The 22,142-nt window shown below is 42.9% G+C and overlaps 1 protein-coding gene across 1 annotated transcript in view; it reads left to right on the top strand.

Moving 5' to 3' along the window:
- Nucleotides 1-9,840: 9,840 nt before the first annotated feature.
- Nucleotides 9,841-22,142, top strand: part of THSD7A (thrombospondin type 1 domain containing 7A) — a 413,050-nt gene continuing 400,748 nt past the window's right edge. Inside the window, exons 1-2 of the mRNA XM_075827763.1 lie at nucleotides 9,841-10,050; nucleotides 12,767-12,860. The gene's annotated coding sequence lies outside the window, so the exon portion shown is untranslated. The remainder of the gene's footprint in view (nucleotides 10,051-12,766; nucleotides 12,861-22,142) is intronic.

The raw sequence follows: 22,142 nt of genomic DNA, 5'->3' as shown, positions 1-22,142 counted from the left end.
AGAGCATCAGCGATACAATTCTGAACACCCGGGACATGCACCGCCACCACCCACGCGTTCAATGACAAACACACCAACACTAAATGTCGCAACAATTGAACTACTGGAGGAGAGGACGCCGTGATGTTATTAATGGCCAGCACCACCCCCATGTTGTCACAGTAAAAACGGACCTTCTTATCCCTGAGCCTGTCCCCCCAAATGGTTGCCGCCACCACGATGGGAAACAGCTCGAGCAGGGCCAGATTCCGCGTGAGTCCACTGGACACCCAGCTAGCCGGCCATTGACCCGCGCACCACGGACCTCCCCCATAAGCTCCAAAACCACCCACCCCAGCCGCATCCGTAAAAATATTCAAATCACTCGTATCCTGCGCCGGAGCCATCCATAGCGAGCGACCATTGTACTGGCCCAAGAAGTCATCCCAAACCTGAAGATCAGCTCGGTGCTCCTCCTTGAGCCGCACAAAATGATGCGGCGTGCGCACTCCCGCCGTTGCCGCCGCCAACCTCCTACCAAACACCCTTCCCATTGGCATAATCCGGCAGGCGAAATTCAACTTCCCCAGCAGCGACTGAAGCTCCCTCAGCGCCATTTTCTTCATTCTACAAGCCCGTCGAACCTCCAGCCTCAAAGCACCCAACTTATCCGCCGGGAGCCGACACTCCATTGCCACCGAGTCAATTTCGATTCCCAAGAAACAAATCGTCGCTACCGGGCCCTCCGTTTTTTCCGGCGCCAAAGGGATCCCAAAATCCCTCGCCACCTTCTGTAGTGCATGAAGCAAATTACCGCAAACCGGCGAACCCCCTGGGCCAACGCACAAAAAATCATCTAAGTAATGGATCAACGAATCGACCCCGGATACTCCCCTCGTTACCCACTCCACGAAGCTACTAAACGCCTCGAAGTATGCACAAGAAAGAGAACACCCCATCGGAAGGCACCGATCCACGTAAAAGGCCCCGTTCCAAAAACAACCCAACAGCCGTTGGCTTTCTGGATGGACCGGCAACAACCTGAACGCCGCCTCGATGTCGGTTTTTGCTAGCAGCGCCCCCGGACCCGCAGCCCGCACTAACCCCACCGCCTTATCAAATGAGGTATAAACTACGGAACACAACTCGTGATCAATCCCGTCATTTACCGACGAACCTTTGGGATACGATAAATGTTGAATCAAACGAAACTTTCCGGGCTCGCGTTTAGGGACAATACCCAAAGGGGACACAACTAAATCTTTTACCGGCGACTCAACAAATGGCCCCGACATGCGCCCCAACGAAACTTCTTTTAACAACTTTTCCGACACGACTTCCGCATGCAAGTAAGCCGATTTTAAATTCCTCCGCGTAACCGGAACCTCATAAGGAGGCGGAGGAATAACAAAACCAACCCGAAACCCTTCATAAAGCAACTTAGCTGCCGCCCTATCCGGATACTCACTTAGATAAGGGGCCATCCTTTCCACCCTCACCGGCGACACCCCCTTGACCAGCCCCGTGCTGGTTCCCTGACCTCTTTTTCCGCAGACATTTTGCCGCCCCGTGTGATGCACCATTACACTCGGAGCACACGTGCTTGAACTTGCACGTGGCCCCGAACTTGCACTGACCTTCATTAAATTGCCAGCAAAACCCCGCCTTTCCCCCGCCGCTTTGTCCACTCTGACTAGACTGGCCTCCCTGGCCACCGCTCCCGGGAAAGGGCTGCCTAACCGGAGCCGTAACCCGTAACCAGAGAGCAATATCCTTCTGGTCCCACCGAATCGCCGGCCGAACCGCCTTCCGCTGACGGAATTGCTCATCATAACGCAGCCACGCCTGACCCCCATACGCCCTATGAGCCTCCCCAATGGCATCAAAATAACAAAACAACGCTGAACAATTTTCCGGCGCCTTTTCCCCTATCACACTAGCCAATATGGCAAACGCCTGCGACCAATTGACGAACGTCTGCGGGATAAGCCTATACCGCCGCCGTTCCTCCTCGTCCTTTTTACTCTCGTCCCGCTTGCTCTTATCCAAATTAAATTTAGCCAGCGGCAAGAGAGAAAAAATTTCAACATACTCGTCTTTCCAGATCCGATCACGCACCTCCTGCTTTAAATGCGCCCCCAACGGACCCTCAAAACAAACATACACCTCCCCCCGAGCACGATCGTCCATACGCACTCGATCGCCGTCCTTCTGTGCCTCGGTCTGTACCGACACCGCGACCGCCTCTCTAACCGCCACCACAGGACGCGCCTGTAACGATCCCACGTCCCTGGGGCCTTCCCAAACTACCGCAGGAGACACTTCCGTTACTACCGGCGCCGCGGCCCTATCCAGGCGCCCCACCAGCTCCCGTAAGCAACCCACTAAGTCTGCCAAACCCGCTCCGTCGCGTCCGCCCGCGCCACTACCGGCCCCCAATGCAACGCTAGCCGCCCCCCCGCCGACACCCGACATAAAAATCGCTGGATAAGACAATGATGGAGTTATACACTCACCGGGCTGCACAGGCGCTGTGTTCCCGTCAGCCGGACCATCCTGACCTCGACGATACACGTCCAGTTCACCTTCCTCCAGTTCTTCTCTCGCCGACGACTGTCCCTCCCAACGACATCTTCGGAACGGGGATGAGGACGCGCTGACCGATGGGCCGGCAACCTGCCGCCCGACCGCCGGGACCCAGACTTCCGACCGGACCTGTTGCCTCGACGTCGCTGCAGATCTAGGCGTCCGTCTAGACGATCCTGACGAAGCCTGCCCCCTGGCCGGAACATCACCATGCGGGGCGGCCGTACCTTGTTCTCCAAATCTTCCATCTGATGGGGGAGGGGTGACAGGGAGCCCAGCCTGCGACTCCCTGCTTACCGCCGGACCCCGTCGCGGCCTGGGATTCCTGCCAGGACGCAGGGCCTGGGAAGGGGCGGTCCTCCCAGCTGCCTGGCCTGCAGCGTCCGGGATCGGGCTCCCTCTGCGACGCCGTGTCCGCGGGACTACCTCCGGACTGAGGCGCTCTGGAGGTCGGGACCGCCGAGAGGGACGGGTCGACCCAGCCTGCGTCGTCGTCACCCCTGGCACCGCTCTCTGCCTGCCCAGCGCAGGAGCGGTTGTAGCCGACTCCCCCCCCGCCGCCATAGCCATGCTCGTAAGGGGGCCGGGGGAGGGGAGCCTGTCCCTTTCAACAGACCCCGAACGCCGTGCCCGACGTGGCGAAACGGCGTCCGGGATCCTCGTTATTGCAGCCACGGTCTCCTCTAGCCATCCGGGACCGTGGTGCACAGCAGCGGCACGCAGCCGCTCTAACATAAGGGCTTCTGCCATTTCTAAAAGCCGGGCAACGGGGAGCTTACTTGCTTCTTATGTTACTCCTCCCGCTGCTTCCGGCTCAATGCCGAGAAACAGCGGGAAGCGCAGTAACGGCCCCCCGTCCCCCTTAACTCCTCCCCGTCCCTCCTTCAGCTCTTTCCAACTCTCCCTCAACTAATTAACCCTTTCCCTACCAGGACGGTCATGTCGGCTTCCCTTCACCCTGCAGCTGCGTCCAGCCTCTTCTGTCAAGTTGCAGTCGATGTGTAAGATTTAGACCAGACAGTCAGAAGATGCGCCAAATTTATCACAGCGGTGCACGTTTTATTATAAATTTCGTTCATCTTGCTAGACATATTATAGACTTTTCTTTTCCTTATGCCACCTCTTGGATGGCTTCGTTTACGCCAGTTATTTGCGCCAAAATTGCGGTGCAATTGTAACATTCGGGGCTGCAGTTAAGACACACCCCTTTTCATCAGACCACGCCTATTTATTCAAACCCACGTCCCTATGTTGAGCAAAGTACAAAAAGTGTCTAAAACAGTTAAAATGTAGCTAAACGAATGACAAACTTCTGACATGTCATAGTGACATGTCAGAAGTTTGGATTGGTGGGGGTCCGAGCACTGAGACCCCCACCAATCGCTAGAACGAAGCAGCTGAAGAGTTTGTGTGAGCGCTCAGCCGCTTCGTCTCTGTTCGGCTTTTACCAGGAAATAAATGTATCGGAGGACGAACCCAATTGAAAGTCTATGAGCCCGTACTCCGATACATCGGCTTTCCGGAAAAAGCCGAACAGACACGATGTGGCTGAGCGCTCACACGAGAACTTCAGCTGCTTCGTTCTAGCGATTGGTGGGGGTCTCAGTGCTCGGACCCCCACCAATCCAAACTTCTGACATGTCACTATGACATGTCAGAAGTTTGTCAAACGTTTAGCTACACTTTAAGGAATGTGGGGCACGGCATGGGCACCAGAATTTTGGCGCATTTTGAATAGTAAATCTGCTCCCATGTATTAAAGTATACCGACAGACCTTTAGACGCAGGGATCCATTTCTTAAGTATAAAGCGTCGTTCATCCGCTTCCTCACACGTACTTAAAAATTTCAGCTTCCTCTTGCCACCACTAGAGGGCAATCTGTATATAGTTGTATATGGTCCTTTGCATGCAACAGATTAAATCCATTTTAATTTTTTTTTCCAGATTTGCCAGAGAATCTGCGGCAAAAATCCAAGGCTGGCGCTTGATTTTCCGCCACGGATTTGCAGTTTAAGGCTATGTTCACACGGAGTATTTTGCAGGAGGAATATCTGCCTCAAAATTCCGTTTGGAAGTTTGAGGCAGATTTTCCTCTCCCTGCACGCCGATTTTCGTGGAGTATTTCGCTGCGTTTTTCGCCCGCGGCCATTGAGCGCCGCGGGCATAAAACAGCGCGAAATACGCTTTCTCTGCCTCCCATTGAAGTCAATGGGAGGTCAGAGGCGGAAGCGCCCGAAGATAGGGCATGTCGCTTCTTTTTCCCGCGAGGCAGTTTTACTGCTCGCGGGAAAAAGACGCCGACGCCTCCCATTGAAATCAATGGGAGGCATTTTCGGGCCGCTTTTGTCGAGTTTTGCGACGCGGTTTCCGCGTCAAAAAACTCGGCAAAATACTCTGTGTGAACATAGCCTAATAGGCAGCCCATCTGCAGGCTAATTAGCCCTGTTAATTGAGGCTAATCGGCATGTGGTTTTCACGCGGAATGTTATGCTTTTCTTTTCCGTGGCTTCTTCCGTGGTGTTTGTAAGTGGATCACACGTGGATTTCAGCATAGAGTAAGTACAAATTCGCCACCAAAATTTGCGTGCAGAACCATCATGTGACCATGGCCTATGACTCCTATATAGGAACCGAGAGAAAGCGCATAGTAATTGGCCCCTAGTGGTGACAAACGGCAGTGATATATAGTACTGTATGTGTTGGTAGGAGAACAGAGAAACGGTGCTGTATACTAACACCGGCGTCTTATCAAGTATTCTCCTTGTCATCAGGGTGCGTCTCCACACCGTCTAATACTATCAGCACTGATTGGACAGTATCAGACTATGTATGGACACGTGACTTTGACAAGGGGAATAGTAACACCCAGTTGTCGGTTTATTCATACATTTTCAGGAGGAATAAGGGCGGGTTCACACATGGCGGATTTTCACTTAAATTCCGCTGCGGACACTCCGCAGCGTTAATCCGCAGCGGAGCCGTTTCTCCATTGACTTTCACTTTAATTTAGCAGTGTTCGTTTACACGATGCGTACAATTCCGCTGCGGAGCATAGGCTGCGGAGCGGAATTTGGTGTCCGCAGCATGCAAGGGATGTTGCGGAGCAGTGGCGGACTGGTTGCGGACTCATGGCGGAATTTCTCCATTGACTTCAATGGAGATTCTAAGTTCCGCAATGAAGTCCGCAGCTGTCATGCACATGTTATGTGTGGTGCGGAGCGTATTGGTTTTTTAACATGACATTTCTTCATTCTGGCTGGACCTATGTATTTCTAGGTCTACAGCCAGACTGAGGAAGTCAATGGGGCTCCCGTAATGACGGGAGCGTTGCTAGGAGACGTCAGTAAATAGTCACTGTCCAGGGTGCTGAAAGAGTTAAGCGATCGGCAGTAACTGTTTCTGCACCCGGGACAGTGACTACCGATCTCAATATACATGTATCTGTAAAAAAACATATAAGTTCATACTTACCGAGAACTCCCTGTTTCTGTCTCCAGTCCGGCCTCCCAGGATGACGTTTCAGTGTAAGTGACGGCTGCAGCCAATCACAGGCCAAGCACAGGCTGCAGCGGTCACATGGACTGGCGCGTCATCCAGGGAGGTCGGGCTGGATGCCGAAGGAGGGACGCGTCATCAAGACAACGGGCGGTAAGTATGAATTTCTTTTACTTTCACTAGGGAAAGTGCTGTCCCTTCTCTCTATCCTGCACTGATAGGGAGAAGGGAAGCACTTTTCCCGCAGTCCGCAGCAGCTAGTCCGCATCAATTTTCTGCACATTTTGTGCAGATCCGCAGCCGTAATCCGCAACCCGGATTAGGTGCGGCATTGATGCGGACAGTTGCGGAGGAATTCCGCCATGTGTGGTCATGCCCTAACAGAGGAATTGCACTGTTATTTAAGGAAAGCTCACAGGTTCTCTTAAAAAAAACTAATTAGGGATTATGTTAAGACATGATCCCCATAGGATTATCAGACTGGATACAATTATTGCAAAATCTCAAATATAAGGTATTTCAGCCTTTGGATGCAAACAGTAAAGTTCACATTCACTGACAGCAAGCAGACAAAGAGGGAAAGATATAAAAAATGGTAGTGAGAAATTGTGTCTAGCAAACCAACCAGACTCCAGCTCTAATTTTTCAGGGGCATCTGATCCCGTTTTCCTTTGCACCATTTTTTATTAATTTTCCACAATGTCATTCAGATTGGCGGACAGTCATTGCGCTCTTTGTATCATCCCCGCTCCTTCTCGGTGCCGGCACAGCTAGAACCTGAAGATGAGAAATTATCTGCTGCTTTCCAAGAAAATTGAAGTGAAAAAAGAAGAATCTGAAGTTGGTAAAGGAATAAAGAACTGAATAATGACATGAAGTGATCAGAACTGGGAGGAGGACCTGAAACTGCATCACAGGAGGACAGAGAAGATAAGACATCAGATATGGAGACTGATAAGGTCAGTGTGGAGGTGAACGCTCTAGAGGACACTAGAAGAATGGACTCCATAAGTGAGATAAGGGGGGTTATTATTCTGTAGGAAGATAGAAAAGAACCTTTTATTGTATCTACTGTAAATTATCATCCAGGACCTCTCACAATGACCAACCCTGACTGAGATATATAATATATTCCATTATATATAAAACAAAAAGGAAATACCAAATCATAAAATACATGGCAGTTCCACTACAATATGAAAATCACCTCACCGTTCAAATCCATATTCTTGTAGATAGGGGGCAGTATTATAGTAGTTATATTCTTGTATATAGGAGCAGTATTATAGTAGTTATATTCTTGTATATAGGAGCAGTATTATAGTAGTTATATTCTTGTATATAGGAGCAGTATTATAGTAGTTATATTCTTGTATATAGGAGGCATTATTATAGTAGTTATATTCTTGTATATAGGGGGCAGTATTATAGTAGTTATATTCTTGTATATAGGAGGCAGTATTATAGTAGTTATATTCTTGTATATAGGGGCAGTATTATAGTAGTTATATTCTTGTATATAGGGGCAGTATTATAGTAGTTATATTCTTGTATATAGGGGGCAGTATTATAGTAGTTATATTCTTGTATATAGGGGGCAGTATTATAGTAGTTATATTCTTGTATATAGGAGCAGTATTATAGTAGTTATATTCTTGTATATAGGGGGCAGTATTATAGTAGTTATATTCTTGTATATAGCGGCAGTATTATAGTAGTTATATTCTTGTATATAGGAGCAGTATTATAGTAGTTATATTCTTGTATATAGGAGCAGTATTATAGTAGTTATATTCTTGTATATAGGAGCAGTATTATAGTAGTTATATTCTTGTATATAGGAGCAGTATTATAGTAGTTATATTCTTGTATATAGGGGGCAGTATTATAGTAGTTATATTCTTGCATATAGGAGGCAGTATTATAGTAGTTATATTCTTGTATATAGGAGGCATTATTATAGTAGTTATATTCTTGTATATAGGGAGCAGTATTATAGTAGTTATATTCTTGTATATAGGAGGCAGTATTATAGTCGTTATATTCTTGTATATAGGGAGCAGTATTATACTAGTTATATTCTTGTATATAGGGGTAGTATTATAGTAGTTATATTCTTGTATATAGGGGCAGTATTATAGTAGTTATATTCTTTTATATAGGGGCAGTATTATAGTAGTTATATTCTTGTATATAGGGGGCAGTATTATAGTAGTTATATTCTTGTATATAGGGGGCAGTATTATAGTAGTTATTCTTGTACATGGGGGCAGTATTATAGTAGTTATATTCTTGTACATAGGGGGTAGTATTATAGTAGTTATATTCTTGTATATAGGGGGCAGTATTATATTAGTTATATTCTTGTATATAGGAGCAGTAATATAGTAGTTATATTCTTGTATATATAGGGGAAGTATTATAGTAGTTATATTCTTGTATATAGGGTGCAGTATTATAGTAGTTGTATTCTTGTATATAGGGGACAGTATTATAGTAGTTATATTCTTGTATATAGGAGCAGTATTATAGTAGTTATATTCTTGTATATAGGGGTAGTATTATAGTAGTTATATTCTTGTATATAGTGAGCAGTATTATAGTAGTTATATTCTTGTATATAGGAGCAGTATTATAGTAGTTATATTCTTGTATATAGGGAGCAGTATTATAGTAGTTATATTCTTGTATATAGGAGCAGTATTATAGTAGTTATATTCTTGTATATAGGGAGCAGTATTATAGTAGTTATATTCTTGTATATAGTGACAGTATTATAGTAGTTATATTCTTGTATATAGGGAGCAGTATTATAGTAGTTATATTCTTGTTTATAGGAGGCAGTATTATAGTCGTTATATTCTTGTATATAGGGAGCAGTATTATACTAGTTATATTCTTGTATATAGGGGTAGTATTATAGTAGTTATATTTTTTTATATAGGGCCAGTATTATAGTAGTTATATTCTTGTATATAGGGAGCAGTATTATAGTAGTTATATTCTTGTATATAGGGGCAGTATTATAGTAGTTATATTCTTGTATATAGGGGCAGTATTATAGTAGTTATATTCTTGTATATAGGTGCAGTATTATAGTAGTTATATTCTTGTATATAGGGGCAGTATTATAGTAGTTATATTCTTGTATATAGGAGGCAGTATTATAGTAGTTATATTCTTGTATATAGGAGGCAGTATTATAGTAGTTATATTCTTGTATATAGGAGCAGTATTATAGTAGTTATATTCTTGTATATAGGGAGCAGTATTATAGTAGTTATATTCTTGTACATAAGGGGCTTGCGAAATGTATCTGCCTAGTGCTGTGGAAAATCGCACCAAAACCCGCATTATGAAAACCCACCAAAAAACGCATCAAAATGTAAAAAACTGCTCCGAAAACGCACGATTAGGTGCCGTTTTTACCTACGATGTTCCTGCGTTATGCTGCGGTTTTGGTGCGCAATGTGTGGATGTAGCCTTGAAGTAAAAAGATTATTTTTGTAAACAAGGACTCTCACCCACTGCTACAGTGTATCACAATATTGTTTGGTAAACAGTTGCATTGTATGTATACAGATGATAGCAGTTGTTACATTGGTTTACACTGAGGATCTGACAGTGACTGTTATGAAGGTAGCGGGTCCTGTGTATGATGTGAGTACAGACAGATGTTTGGCCTTTCCCCGGTCCAGCCTTATATTCTGTCCTCTCCTTCCTTTGCCCTCTTGTCTTCTTCTTGTTCTTCCAGAGCCGGCACCCCTCCCTCCCTCCTCCGGCAGCTGACTCCACCACACACAGTCGCACTGCAGAAACTCTTCATGTCTCCTGTCCTTGGCTCCTTCTTACAGATGTGATATAAATACATCTCAAGATCTCGTTGGGGATTCCCAGTGGATGTTTATCTGATGCCCCCTCTAAACAGTTCTCCACCTATCTCCCATAGGGATCTACTATGGTGCCAGCAGACTGGAGAATAATCACAGGTAAGAAGAAAGAAACCTACGAAACACTTAGTATTTCCAGATTGTTCATTAATACTTAGAGAATTGCTCAAATGACAATTCCTCAAGACATTGTTAGAAACCAAATGGCTCCCATTAGCTTGGAATCTGCCATAAACAGCCATTCGAATCCTCCCGGCATGTTGATTAGCTGAATGCTGATGTAGCAGTGCTGAATTGGTCATTTAACTCTATGCATTGTTTGTGCAGGGTTTATGCGCCATAATATTAAGTTGATTTGTGTCAAATGACAAACTCGGCACTGCTACATCTGTGACTTTTGATAATGTCATATTGTTTTGCATCGCCAGCAGTAAAGAGTTAATGCTAGGTTCTACACTTCTTAGGTGCTGTTGTTTGTCTCCTCTCAGAAGACTCTTCCTTATCTCTGTCTCAATGTCACATTGCCTTTGTATTGATCATTGTATATAAGACCTTATTGATTTTGCTATAGTAGCTGAATGGGATTTATTTTTGGGGGTGGTAATTAAATTGAGTTCCCCCTGGGAGGTGTCGGAGTGATACCAGATGCGTTTTATAATATCTCAGGAAGAAAACTTCAGGGTTATGTAATGACATGTAAGCAGGAGGCAGAGGGGAAAACACATTGCCTTGGGATGATATTCCTGCTGGGGTCAATGACGTAGTCATCAGGATCATGTTCTTATGGCTGAGGAGTATATAGAGGCACAGGTCCTTCCAGTATATAAGCATAGTATATACTAGTGGAGGATGAGGAAGAGTTGGAGCTAGGGGGTTGACTGCTGGTCTCTGGGCCCCAGGGTGAGGATTAGTGATGTCACAAATAGCAATGATGTCACACATAGCAATGATGTCACAGGTGTATCTTCAAGACTATATTAAGTCCATAAAACAGATAGACAGGGGTTGCATTGAGGACGAGTTGGAGCTAGGGGGTTGAATGTTGGTCTCTGGGCCCCTGGGTGAGAATTGGTGATTTCACCCATAGCAATGATGTCACAGGTGTCACTTTCAAAATTCTATTAAAGAGGCTCTGTCACCAGATTTTGCAACCCCTATGAGTGACGTCACAGATCTGCACTGCCAGAAGCTGGGCGTTCTGAAGAGAAGTGGATGATACTTCTCGTCACAGCGCCCAGCTAGTAAAAGTATTAAAAACGCCCCGATGTACGCACATAATACACGCCCACTTGGACTTTTACTTTTAAACACACCCACTTGGACTTTTGCAAGCCTCATTTGCATAACTACAAAAATGGTCATAACTTGGCCAAAAATGCTCGTTTTTTTAAAAATAAAAACGTTACTGTAATCTACATTGCAGCGCCGATCTGCTGCAATAGGAGATAGGGGCTGCAAAATCTGGTGACAGAGCCTCTTTAAGTCCATAAGGGCGGGTTCACACATAGCGGAATTTCACTTAAATTCCGCTGCGGACACTCCGCAGCGTTAATCCGCAGCGGAGCCGTTTCTCCATTGACTTTCACTTTAATTTAGCAGTGTTCGTTTACACGATGCGTACAATTCCGCTGCGGAGCATAGGCTGCGGAGCGGAATTTGGTGTCCGCAGCATGCTCTGTCTGTTGCGGAGCAGTGGCGGACTCATGGCGGAATTTCTCCATTGACTTCAATGGAGATTCTAAATTCCGCAATGAAGTCCGCAGCTGTCATGCACATGTTATGTGTGCTGCGGATGCGTCTTGCTTTTTTAACTTGACATTTCTTCATTCTGGCTGGACCTATGTATTTCTAGGTCTACAGCCAGACTGAGGAAGTCAATGGGGCTCCCGTAATGACGGGAGCGTTGCTAGGAGACGTCAGTAAATAGTCACTGTCCAGGGTGCTGAAAGAGTTAAGCGATCGGCAGTAACTGTTTCTGCACCCGGGACAGTGACTACCGATCTCAATATACATGTATCTGTAAAAAAACATATAAGTTCATACTTACCGAGAACTCCCTGGGTCTGTCTCCAGTCCGGCCTCCCAGGATGACGATTCAGTGTAAGTGACGGCTGCAGCCAATCACAGGCCAAGCACAGGCTGCAGCGGTCACATGGACTGGCGCGTCATCCAGGGAGGTCGGGCTGGATGCCGAAAGAGGGACGCGTCACCAAGACAACGGCCGGTAAGTATGAAAGTCGTTTACTTTCACTAGGGAAAGTGCTGTCCCTTCTCTCTATCCTGCACTGATAGGGAGAAGGGAAGCACTTTTCCCGCAGTCCGCAGCAGCTAGTCCGCATCAATGTACTGCACATTTTGTGCAGATCCGCAGCAGAATCTGCAACGCAGATTCTGTGCGGCATGGATGCGGACAGTTGCGGAGGAATTCCGCCATGTGTGGTCATGCCCTAAGACAGATAAATGGGTTGCATTGATGAGGAAGAGTTGCAGCTAGGGGGTTGAATGCTGGTGTCTGGGCCCCTGTGTGAGAATTGGTGGTGATGTCACACATAGCAATGATGTCACACATAGTAATGATGTCACGTGTGTCTCCTCAAGACTTTATTAAGTCCATAAAACAGGGGTTGTCTGGATGATATTGCCTTATTAAAGGGGAAGTCTGAACACAGACATTACAGTTCAATAGATTGCGCCATGCAGGTTATCCATTTCCAGGCTGTACATTTTCTTTGTTGCCAATGGGTATGTCCACTAGTGGTGCCCACTGTTGTGCCCATGTATGCAGAATTGTTCCTCTCCTGTCGTGTTTCCTCAGCAGGGCATCATGGGATCGCTCATAAGATAATCGTGTGCAGCAGCTCCCACCCTGCTGGTAGATCGGCACTCAGAAATAAATGGGGTGACTTTGGGTATGTACAGCCACCATCCAGCTCTTATTTATTAGGGAACATGATACCTTCCTGAGTACATGATAGCAGCAAGCAGTTCTAGTCCAACCACTATTCCTTGCAGTCACGTGGGGGCCTGATGTAAGCCCACCTGCCAACCTCACCTAGTTCAGTCCCTGCGCCCATTGGGGCTCAGAATCTAATTTATATATAACACACACACCCTTGGTCTAATATCATGGGTAGCCGATTATGAATTGATAAAACCAGTGAATCCTAAGGAAACCAACACAAAGTACTGGAGAACCTACAAACTCCATGCCAACGTTGCCCCCCCCCCTATTGAGATTATAATCTGGAACTCCAGTTTGAGAGACCACAGTGCGGACCACTGAGCCGAATAATCATGCAGGGATGCTGGGAATCTCAAATCCCCCATCACTGCCCAACAAGCACCAACTACAACCAAAATACAAGCCATGCTCCCTGCTGTCTGTCAGTGGAATGTGCTGGAAGGATGTCAAACCCTCTGTTCACCCCTAAAGCAAATCTGCTGGTTGCCCTTTAATACAGACAGTGGTTTATTTCCAATCTACAGACCAAAATGTGATCTAACTGCTTAGTCCTAACCATAAAACTATTCATTTATATCCCACAACACACTGCTCTCCTGTAACCAGAAACCAGCAGAATTTAAATCTTGCTTTGGATGTGAATGGAGAAGAAAACAATATGTGACTCAGGTCTGTGCAAGATACGTAAACTCAACATGTCATGTAGATAAATATTGAAAAAGCTGCAATCAAAAGGGAAGTTTTCGTAAAAAATGTATAATAAAAAGTTCTGATACTTTCTAATATACTTTGATTTTCAGTTCCTCACCATTTTCAAAATCTCTAATTGTTGTCATTGAACAGGAATATTATTTGGTTCACATTCAAAGGCTGAAACCCGTACAGACCTAATATTTAATTTCTTACAATTGATTCCAGTCTAGATAATCCTCTTTGAGATAAAAACATCAGCAGCAGAATTCTTAGATTGTCACAATGTATCAGTGCAGGTAAAATGCGTTAGTCCGGAGAACTAGCTGTTTAGCTCAGTAGGATGGCCAAGAGTGGATAAAATTGTAACAAACCCACTGCTGTATGTATTCTTCATGGGTTTTCATCCTCTGGTTTTAAACAAGAATTTTCCCGTTCACTGACAGAAAGCAGATATTTAAAAAATATTCAGGAGTTATAACACAAAATCGTGAATCAGTGATCTGTAACCACCAGAGGAAGTGACTTATTACATATTCACAGATGAACTTGTTACATAGTTGGCAGTCTCTGCCATTCATGCCCTAAATCTTCTTATTGCTCAGTCAGGTTTTGGAATCGGCATCACTGCCGGAAATAAATGTATTTATCCTCTCATATCCAGAGATGGTGCCAGTATCTTGTGGCTTCTCAATAATTCCTTCCTGCAGTCACATTCATTTATATTATCTGGCAAGAAGCACAGATCCTTCTATTGGAGAACAACACAATGTCTACCCCTGTGATTTACAGGAACACTCCATGTGAGGCAGAATTATAGTAGTTATATTCTTGTACATAGGACGCAGTATTATAGTAGTTATATTCTTGTATATAGGGGGCAGTATTATAGTAGTTATATTCTTGTACATAGGGGAAGTATTATAGTAGTTCTATTTTTGTACATAGGAGAAGTATTATAGTAGTTATATTCTTGTATATAGGAGCAGTATTATAGTAGTTATATTCTTGTATATAGGGGTAGTATTATAGTAGTTATATTCTTGTATATAGGGAGCAGTATTAGGCTGGGTTCACACGTGGCGGAATTTCACTTAAATTCCGCTGCGGACACTCCGCAGCGTTAATCCGCAGCGGAGCCGTTTGTCCATTGACTTACACTTTAATTTAGCAGTGTTCGTTTAGACGAGGCGTAAAATTCCGCTGCGGAGCATAGGCTGCGGAGCGGAATTTGGTGTCCGCAGCATGCTCTGTCTGTTGCGGAGCAGTGGCGGACTCATGGCGGAATTTCTCCATTGACTTCAATGGAGAGTCAAAATTCCGCAATGAAGTCCGCAGATCTTATGTGTGCTGCGGAGCGTATTGGTTTTACTACCATGACATTTCTTCATTCTGGCTGGACCTATGTATTTCTAGGTCTACAGCCAGACTGAGGAAGTCAATGGGGCTCCCGTAATGACGGGAGCGTTGCTAGGAGACGTCTGTAAATAGTCACTGTCCAGGGTGCTGAAAGAGTTAAGCGATCGGCAGTAACTGTTTCTGCACCCGGGACAGTGACTACCGATCTCAATATACATGTATCTGTAAAAAAATATATAAGTTCATACTTACCGAGAACTCCCTGCGTCTGTCTCCAGTCCGGCCTCCCAGGATGACGTTTCAGTCTAAGTGACGGCTGCAGCCAATCACAGGCCAAGCACAGGCTGCAGCGGTCACATGGACTGGCGCGTCATCCAGGGAGGTCGGGCTGGATGCCGAAAGAGGGACGCGTCACCAAGACAACGGCCGGTAAGTATGAAAATCGTTTACTTTCACTAGGGAAAGTGCTGTCCCTTCTCTCTATCCTGCACTGATAGGGAGAAGGGAAGCACTTTTCCCGCAGTCCGCAGCAGCTAGTCCGCATCAATGTACTGCACATTTTGTGCAGATCCGCAGCAGAATCTGCAACGCAGATTCTGTGCGGCATTGATGCGGACAGTTGCGGAGGAAATCCGCCACGTGTGGTCATGCCCTTATGGTAGTTATATTCTTGTATATAGGAGACAGTATTATAGTAGTTATATTCTTGTATATAGGAGGCGGTATTATAGTAGTTATATTCTTGTACATAGGACGCAGTATTATAGTAGTTATATTCTTGTATATAGGGGGCAGTATTATAGTAGTTATATTCTTGTATATAGGAGCAGTATTATAGTAGTTATATTCTTGTATATAGGGGCAGTATTATAGTAGTTATATTCTTGTATATAGGGGCAGTAGTATAGTAGTTATATTCTTGTATATAGGGGGCAGTATTATAGTAGTTATATTCTTGTATATAGGGGGCAGTATTCTAGTAGTTATATTCTTGTATATAGGAGCAGTATTATAGTAGTTATATTCTTGTATATAGGGGGCAGTATTATAGTAGTTATATTCTTGTATATAGGGGCAGTATTATAGTAGTTATATTCTTGTATATAGAGGCAGTATTTTAGTAGTTATATTCTTGTATATATGGGCAGTATTATAGTAGTTATATTCTTATATATATGGGCAGTATTATAGTAGTTATATTCTTGTATATAGGGGGCAATATTATAGTAGTTATATTCTTGTATATAGGAGCAGTATTATAGTAGTTATATTCTTGTATATAGGAGCAGTATTATAGTAGTTATATTCTTGTATATAGGAGCAGTATTATAGTAGTTATATTCTTGTATATAGGGGCAGTATTATAGTAGTTATATTCTTGTATATAGCGAGCAGTATTATAGTAGTTATATTCTTGTTGTATATAGGGAGCAGTATTATAGTAGTTATATTCTTGTATATAGCGAGCAGTATTATAGTAGTTATATTCTTGTATATAGGGAGCAGTATTATAGTAGTTATATTCTTGTATATAGGAGGCAGCATTATAGTAGTTATATTCTTGTATATAGGGGACAGTATTATAGTAGTTATATTCTTGTATATAGGAGCAGTATTATAGTAGTTATATTCTTGTATATAGGAGCAGTATTATAGTAGTTATATTCTTGTATGTAGGGACAGTATTATAGTAGTTATATTCTTGTATATAGGGGCAGAATTGTAGAAGTTATATTCTTGTATATAGGAGGCAGTATTATAGTAGTTATATTCTTGTATATAGGGGGCGGTATTATAGTAGTTATATTCTTGTACATAGGAAGCAGTATTATAGTAGTTATATTCTTGTACATAGGACGCAGTATTATAGTAGTTACATTCTTGTATATAGGGGGCAGTATTATAGTAGTTATATTCTTGTAAATAGGAGCAGTATTATAGTAGTTATATTCTTGTATATAGGGGCAGTATTATAGTAGTTATATTCTGGTATATAGGGGCAGTAGTATAGTAGTTATATTCTTGTATATAGGGGGCAGTATTATAGTAGTTATATTCTTGTATATAGGGGCAGTATTATAGTAGTTATATTCTTGTATATAGGGGCAGTATTATAGAAGTTATATTCTTGTATATAGGGGGCAGTATTCTAGTAGTTATATTCTTGTATATAGGAGCAGTATTATAGTAGTTATATTCTTGTATATAGGGGGCAGTATTATAGTAGTTATATTCTTGTATATAGGGGGCAGTATTATAGTAGTTATATTCTTGTATATATGGGCAGTATTATAGTAGTTATATTCTTGTATATATGGGCAGTATTATAGTAGTTATATCCTTGTATATAGGGGGCAATATTATAGTAGTTATATTCTTGTATATAGAAGCAGTATTATAGTAGTTATATTCTTGTATATAGGAGCAGTATTAGGCTGGGTTCACACGTGGCGGAATTTCACTTAAATTCCGCTGCGGACACTCCGCAGCGTTAATCCGCAGCGGAGCCGTTTCTCCATTGACTTCCACTTTAATTTAGCAGTGTTCGTTTAGACGATGCGTAAAATTCCGCTGCGGAGCATAGGCTGCGGAGCGGAATTTGGTGTCCGCAGCATGCTCTGTCTGTTGCGGAGCAGTGGCGGACTGGTTGCGGACTCATGGCGGAATTTCTCCATTGACTTCAATGGAGATTCTAATTTCCGCAATGAAGTCCGCAGCTGTCATGCACATGTTATGTGTGCTGCGGATGCGTTTTGCTTTTTTAACTTGACATTTCTTCATTCTGGCTGGACCTATGTATTTCTAGGTCTACAGCCAGACTGAGGAAGTCAATGGGGCTCCCGTAATGACGGGAGCGTTGCTAGGAGACGTCAGTAAATAGTCACTGTCCAGGGTGCTGAAAGAGTTAAGCGATCGGCAGTAACTGTTTCTGCACCCGGGACAGTGACTACCGATCCCAATATACAGCAACCTGTCAAAAAAAATAGAATTTCATACTTACCGAGAACTCCCTGCTTCTGTCTCCAGTCCGGCCTCCCAGGATGACGTTTCAGTCTAAGTGACGGCTGCAGCCAATCACAGGCCAATAACAGGCTGCAGCGGTCACATGGACTGCCGCGTCATCCAGGAAGGTCAGGCTGGATGCCGAAGGAGGGACGCGTCACCAAGACAACGGCCGGTAAGTATGAATTTCTTTGACTTTCACAAGGGAAAGTGCTGTCCCTTCTCTCTATCCTGCACTGATAGGGAGAAGGGAAGTACTTTTACCGCAGTCCGCAGCAGCTAGTCCGCATCAATTTACTGCACATTTTGTGCAGATCCGCAGCAGAATCTGCAACGCAGATTCTGTGCGGCATTGATGCGGACAGTTGCGGAGGAAATCCGCCAAGTGTGAACATGCCCTAATAGTAGCTATATTCTTGTATATAGGTGCAGTATTATAGTAGTTATATTCTTGTATATAGGAGCAGTTTTATAGTAGTTATATTCTTGTATATAGGGGCAGTATTATAGTAGTTATATTCTTGTATATAGCGAGCAGTATTATAGTAGTTATATTCTTGTATATAGGGAGCAGTATTATAGTAGTTATATTCTTGTATATAGGAGGCAGCATTATAGTAGTTATATTCTTGTATATAGGGGACAGTATTATAGTAGTTATATTCTTGTATATAGGAGCAGTATTATAGCAGTTATATTCTTGTATATAGGAGCAGTATTATAGTAGTTATATTCTTGTATATATGGGCAGTATTATAGTAGTTATATTCTTGTATATAGGGGGCAGTATTATAGTAGTTATATTCTTGTATATAGGAGCAGTATTATAGTAGTTATATTCTTGTATATAGGAGCAGTTTTATAGTAGTTATATTCTTGTATATAGGGGCAGTATTATAGTAGTTATATTCTTGAATATAGCGAGCAGTATTATAGTAGTTATATTCTTGTTGTATATAGGGAGCAGTATTATAGTGTTATATTCTTGTATATAGCGAGCAGTATTATAGTAGTTATATTCTTGTATATAGGGAGCAGTATTATAGTAGTTATATTCTTGTATATAGGGGACAGTATTATAGTAGTTATATTCTTGTATATAGGAGCAGTATTATAGCAGTTATATTCTTGTATATAGGAGCAGTATTATAGTAGTTATATTCTTGTATGTAGGGACAGTATTATAGTAGTTATATTCTTGTATATAGGGGCAGTATTATAGTAGTTATATTCTTGTATATAGGAGACAGTATTAGGCTGGGTTCACACGTGGCGGAATTTCACTTAAATTCCGCTGCGGACACTCCGCAGCGTTAATCCGCAGCGGAGCCGTTTGTCCATTGACTTTCACTTTAATTTAGCAGTGTTCGTTTAGACGATGCGTAAAATTCCGCTGCGGAGCATAGGCTGCGGAGCGGAATTTGGTGTCCGCAGCATGCTCTGTCTGTTGCGGAGCAGTGGCGGACTCATGGCGGAATTTCTCCATTGACTTCAATGGAGATTCTAATTTCCGCAATGAAGTCCGCAGCTGTCATGCACATGTTATGTGTGCTGCGGATCCGTCTTGCTTTTTTAACTTGACATTTCTTCATTCTGGCTGGACCTATGTATTTCTAGGTCTACAGCCAGACTGAGGAAGTCAATGGGGATCCCGTAATTACGGGAGCGTTGCTAGGAGACGTCAGTAAATAGTCACTGTCCAGGGTGCTGAAAGAGTTAAGCGATCGGCAGTAACTGTTTCTGCACCCTGGACAGTGACTACCGATCCCAATATACAGCAACCTGTAAAAAAAATAGAAGTTCATACTTACCGAGAACTCCCTGCTTCTTTCTCCAGTCCGGCTTCCCAGGATGACGTTTCAGTCTAAGTGACGGCTGCAGCCAATCACAGGCTGCAGCGGTCACATGGACTGCCGCGTCATCCAGGGAGGTCGGGCTGGATGCTGAAAGAGGGACGCGTCACCAAGGCAACGGCTGGTAAGTAGGAAATTATTTTACTTTCACTAGGGAAAGTGCTGTCCCTTCTCTCTATCCTGCACTGATAGAGAGAAGGGAAGTACTTTCACCGCAATACGCAGCAGCCAGTCTGCATTAATTTACTGCACATTTTGGGCAGATCCGCCACAGAATCTGCAACGCAGATTCTGTGCGGCATTGATGCGGACAGTTGCGGAGGAAAAGCGCTACGTGGGGCCATGCCCTTATAGTAGTTATATTCTTGTATGTAGAGGGCAGTATTATAGTAGTTATATTCTTGTATATAGGGGGTAGTACTATAGTAGTTATATTCTTGTATAAAGGAGCAGTAATATAGCAGTTATATTCTTGTATATAGGGGGCAGTATTATAGTAGTTATATTCTTGTATATAGGGGGCAGTATTATAGTAGTTATATTCTTATATATAGGGGGCAGTATTATAGTAGTTATATTCTTGTATATAGGGGCAGTATTATAGTAGTTATATTCTTATATATAGGAGCAGTATTATAGTAGTTATACTGTATATAGGGGCAGTATTATAGTAGTTATATTCTTATATATAGGGGCAGTATTATAGTAGTTATACTGTATATAGGGGCAGTATTATAGTAGTTATATTCTTGTATATAGGGAGCAGTATTATAGTAGTTATAGTCTTGTATATAGGAGCAGTATTATAGTAGTTATATTCTTGTATATAGTAGGCAGTATTATAGTAGTTATATTCTTGTATATAGGAGCAGTATTATAGTAGTTATATTCCTGTATATAGGGGGCAGTATTATAGTAGTTATATTCTTGTATATAGGGAGCAGTATTATAGTAGTTATATTCTTGTATATAGGAGGCAGTAATATAGTAGTTATATTCTTGTATATATGAGGCAGTATTATAGTAGTTATATTCTTGTATATAGGGGAAGTATTATAGTAGTTATATTCTTGTATGTAGGGACAGTATTATAGTAGTTATATTCTTGTATATAGGAGGCAGTATTATAGTAGTTATATTCTTGTACATAGGGGGCAGTATTGTAGTAGTTATAGTCTTGTATATAAGGGGCAGTAGTATAGTAGTTATATTCTTGTATATAGGAGGCAGTATTATAATAGTTATATTCTTGTATATAGGGGCAGTAGTATAGTAGTTATATTCTTGTATATAGGAGGCAGTATTATAGTAGTTATATTCTTGTACATAGGGGGCAGTATTGTAGTAGTTATAGTCTTGTATATAAGGGGCAGTAGTATAGTAGTTATATTCTTGTATATAGGAGGCAGTATTATAATAGTTATATTCTTGTATGTAGGGGCAGTATTATAGTAGTTATATTCTTGTATATAGGAGCAGTATTAGAGTAGTTATATTCTTGTATATAGGAGGCAGTATTATAATAGTTATATTCTTGTATGTAGGGGCAGTATTATAGTAGTTATATTCTTGTATATAGGAGGCAGTATTATAATAGTTATATTCTTGTATGTAGGGGCAGTATTATAGTAGTTATATTCTTGTATATAGGAGCAGTATTATAGTAGTTATATTCTTGTATATAGGGGCAGCATTATAGTAGTTATATTCTTGTATATAAGGGCAGTATTACAGTAGTTATATTCTTGTATATAGGGGCAGTATTATAGTAGTTATATTCTTGTATATAGGAGCAGTATTATAGTAGATATATTCTTGTATATAGGAGCAGTATTATAGTAGTTATATTCTAATATATAGGGGACAGCATTATAGTAGTTATATTCTTGTATATAGGAGGCAGTAATATAGTAGTTATATTCTTGTATATATGAGGCAGTATTATTGTAGTTATATTCTTGTATATAGGGGAAGTATTATAGTAGTTATATTCTTGTATGTAGGGACAGTATTAGGGCATGACCACACGTGGCGGATTTCCTCCGCAACTGTCCGCATCAATGCCGCACAGAATCTGCGTTGCAGATTCTGCTGCGGATCTGCACAAAATGTGCAGTAAATTGATGCGGACTAGCTGCTGCGGACTGCGGTAAAAGTACTTCCCTTCTCCCTATCAGTGCAGGATAGAGAGAAGGGACAGCACTTTCCCTTGTGAAAGTCAAAGAAATTCATACTTACCGCCCGTTGTCTTGGTGACGCGTCCCTCCTTCGGCATCCAGCCCGATCTCCCTGGATGACGCGGCAGTCCATGTGACCGCTGCAGC

Source organism: Rhinoderma darwinii, chromosome 5 (assembly GCF_050947455.1).
Source record: "Rhinoderma darwinii isolate aRhiDar2 chromosome 5, aRhiDar2.hap1, whole genome shotgun sequence".
Taxonomy (NCBI): domain Eukaryota; kingdom Metazoa; phylum Chordata; class Amphibia; order Anura; family Rhinodermatidae; genus Rhinoderma; species Rhinoderma darwinii.
This window is presented reverse-complemented; position numbering and strand designations above follow the sequence as displayed.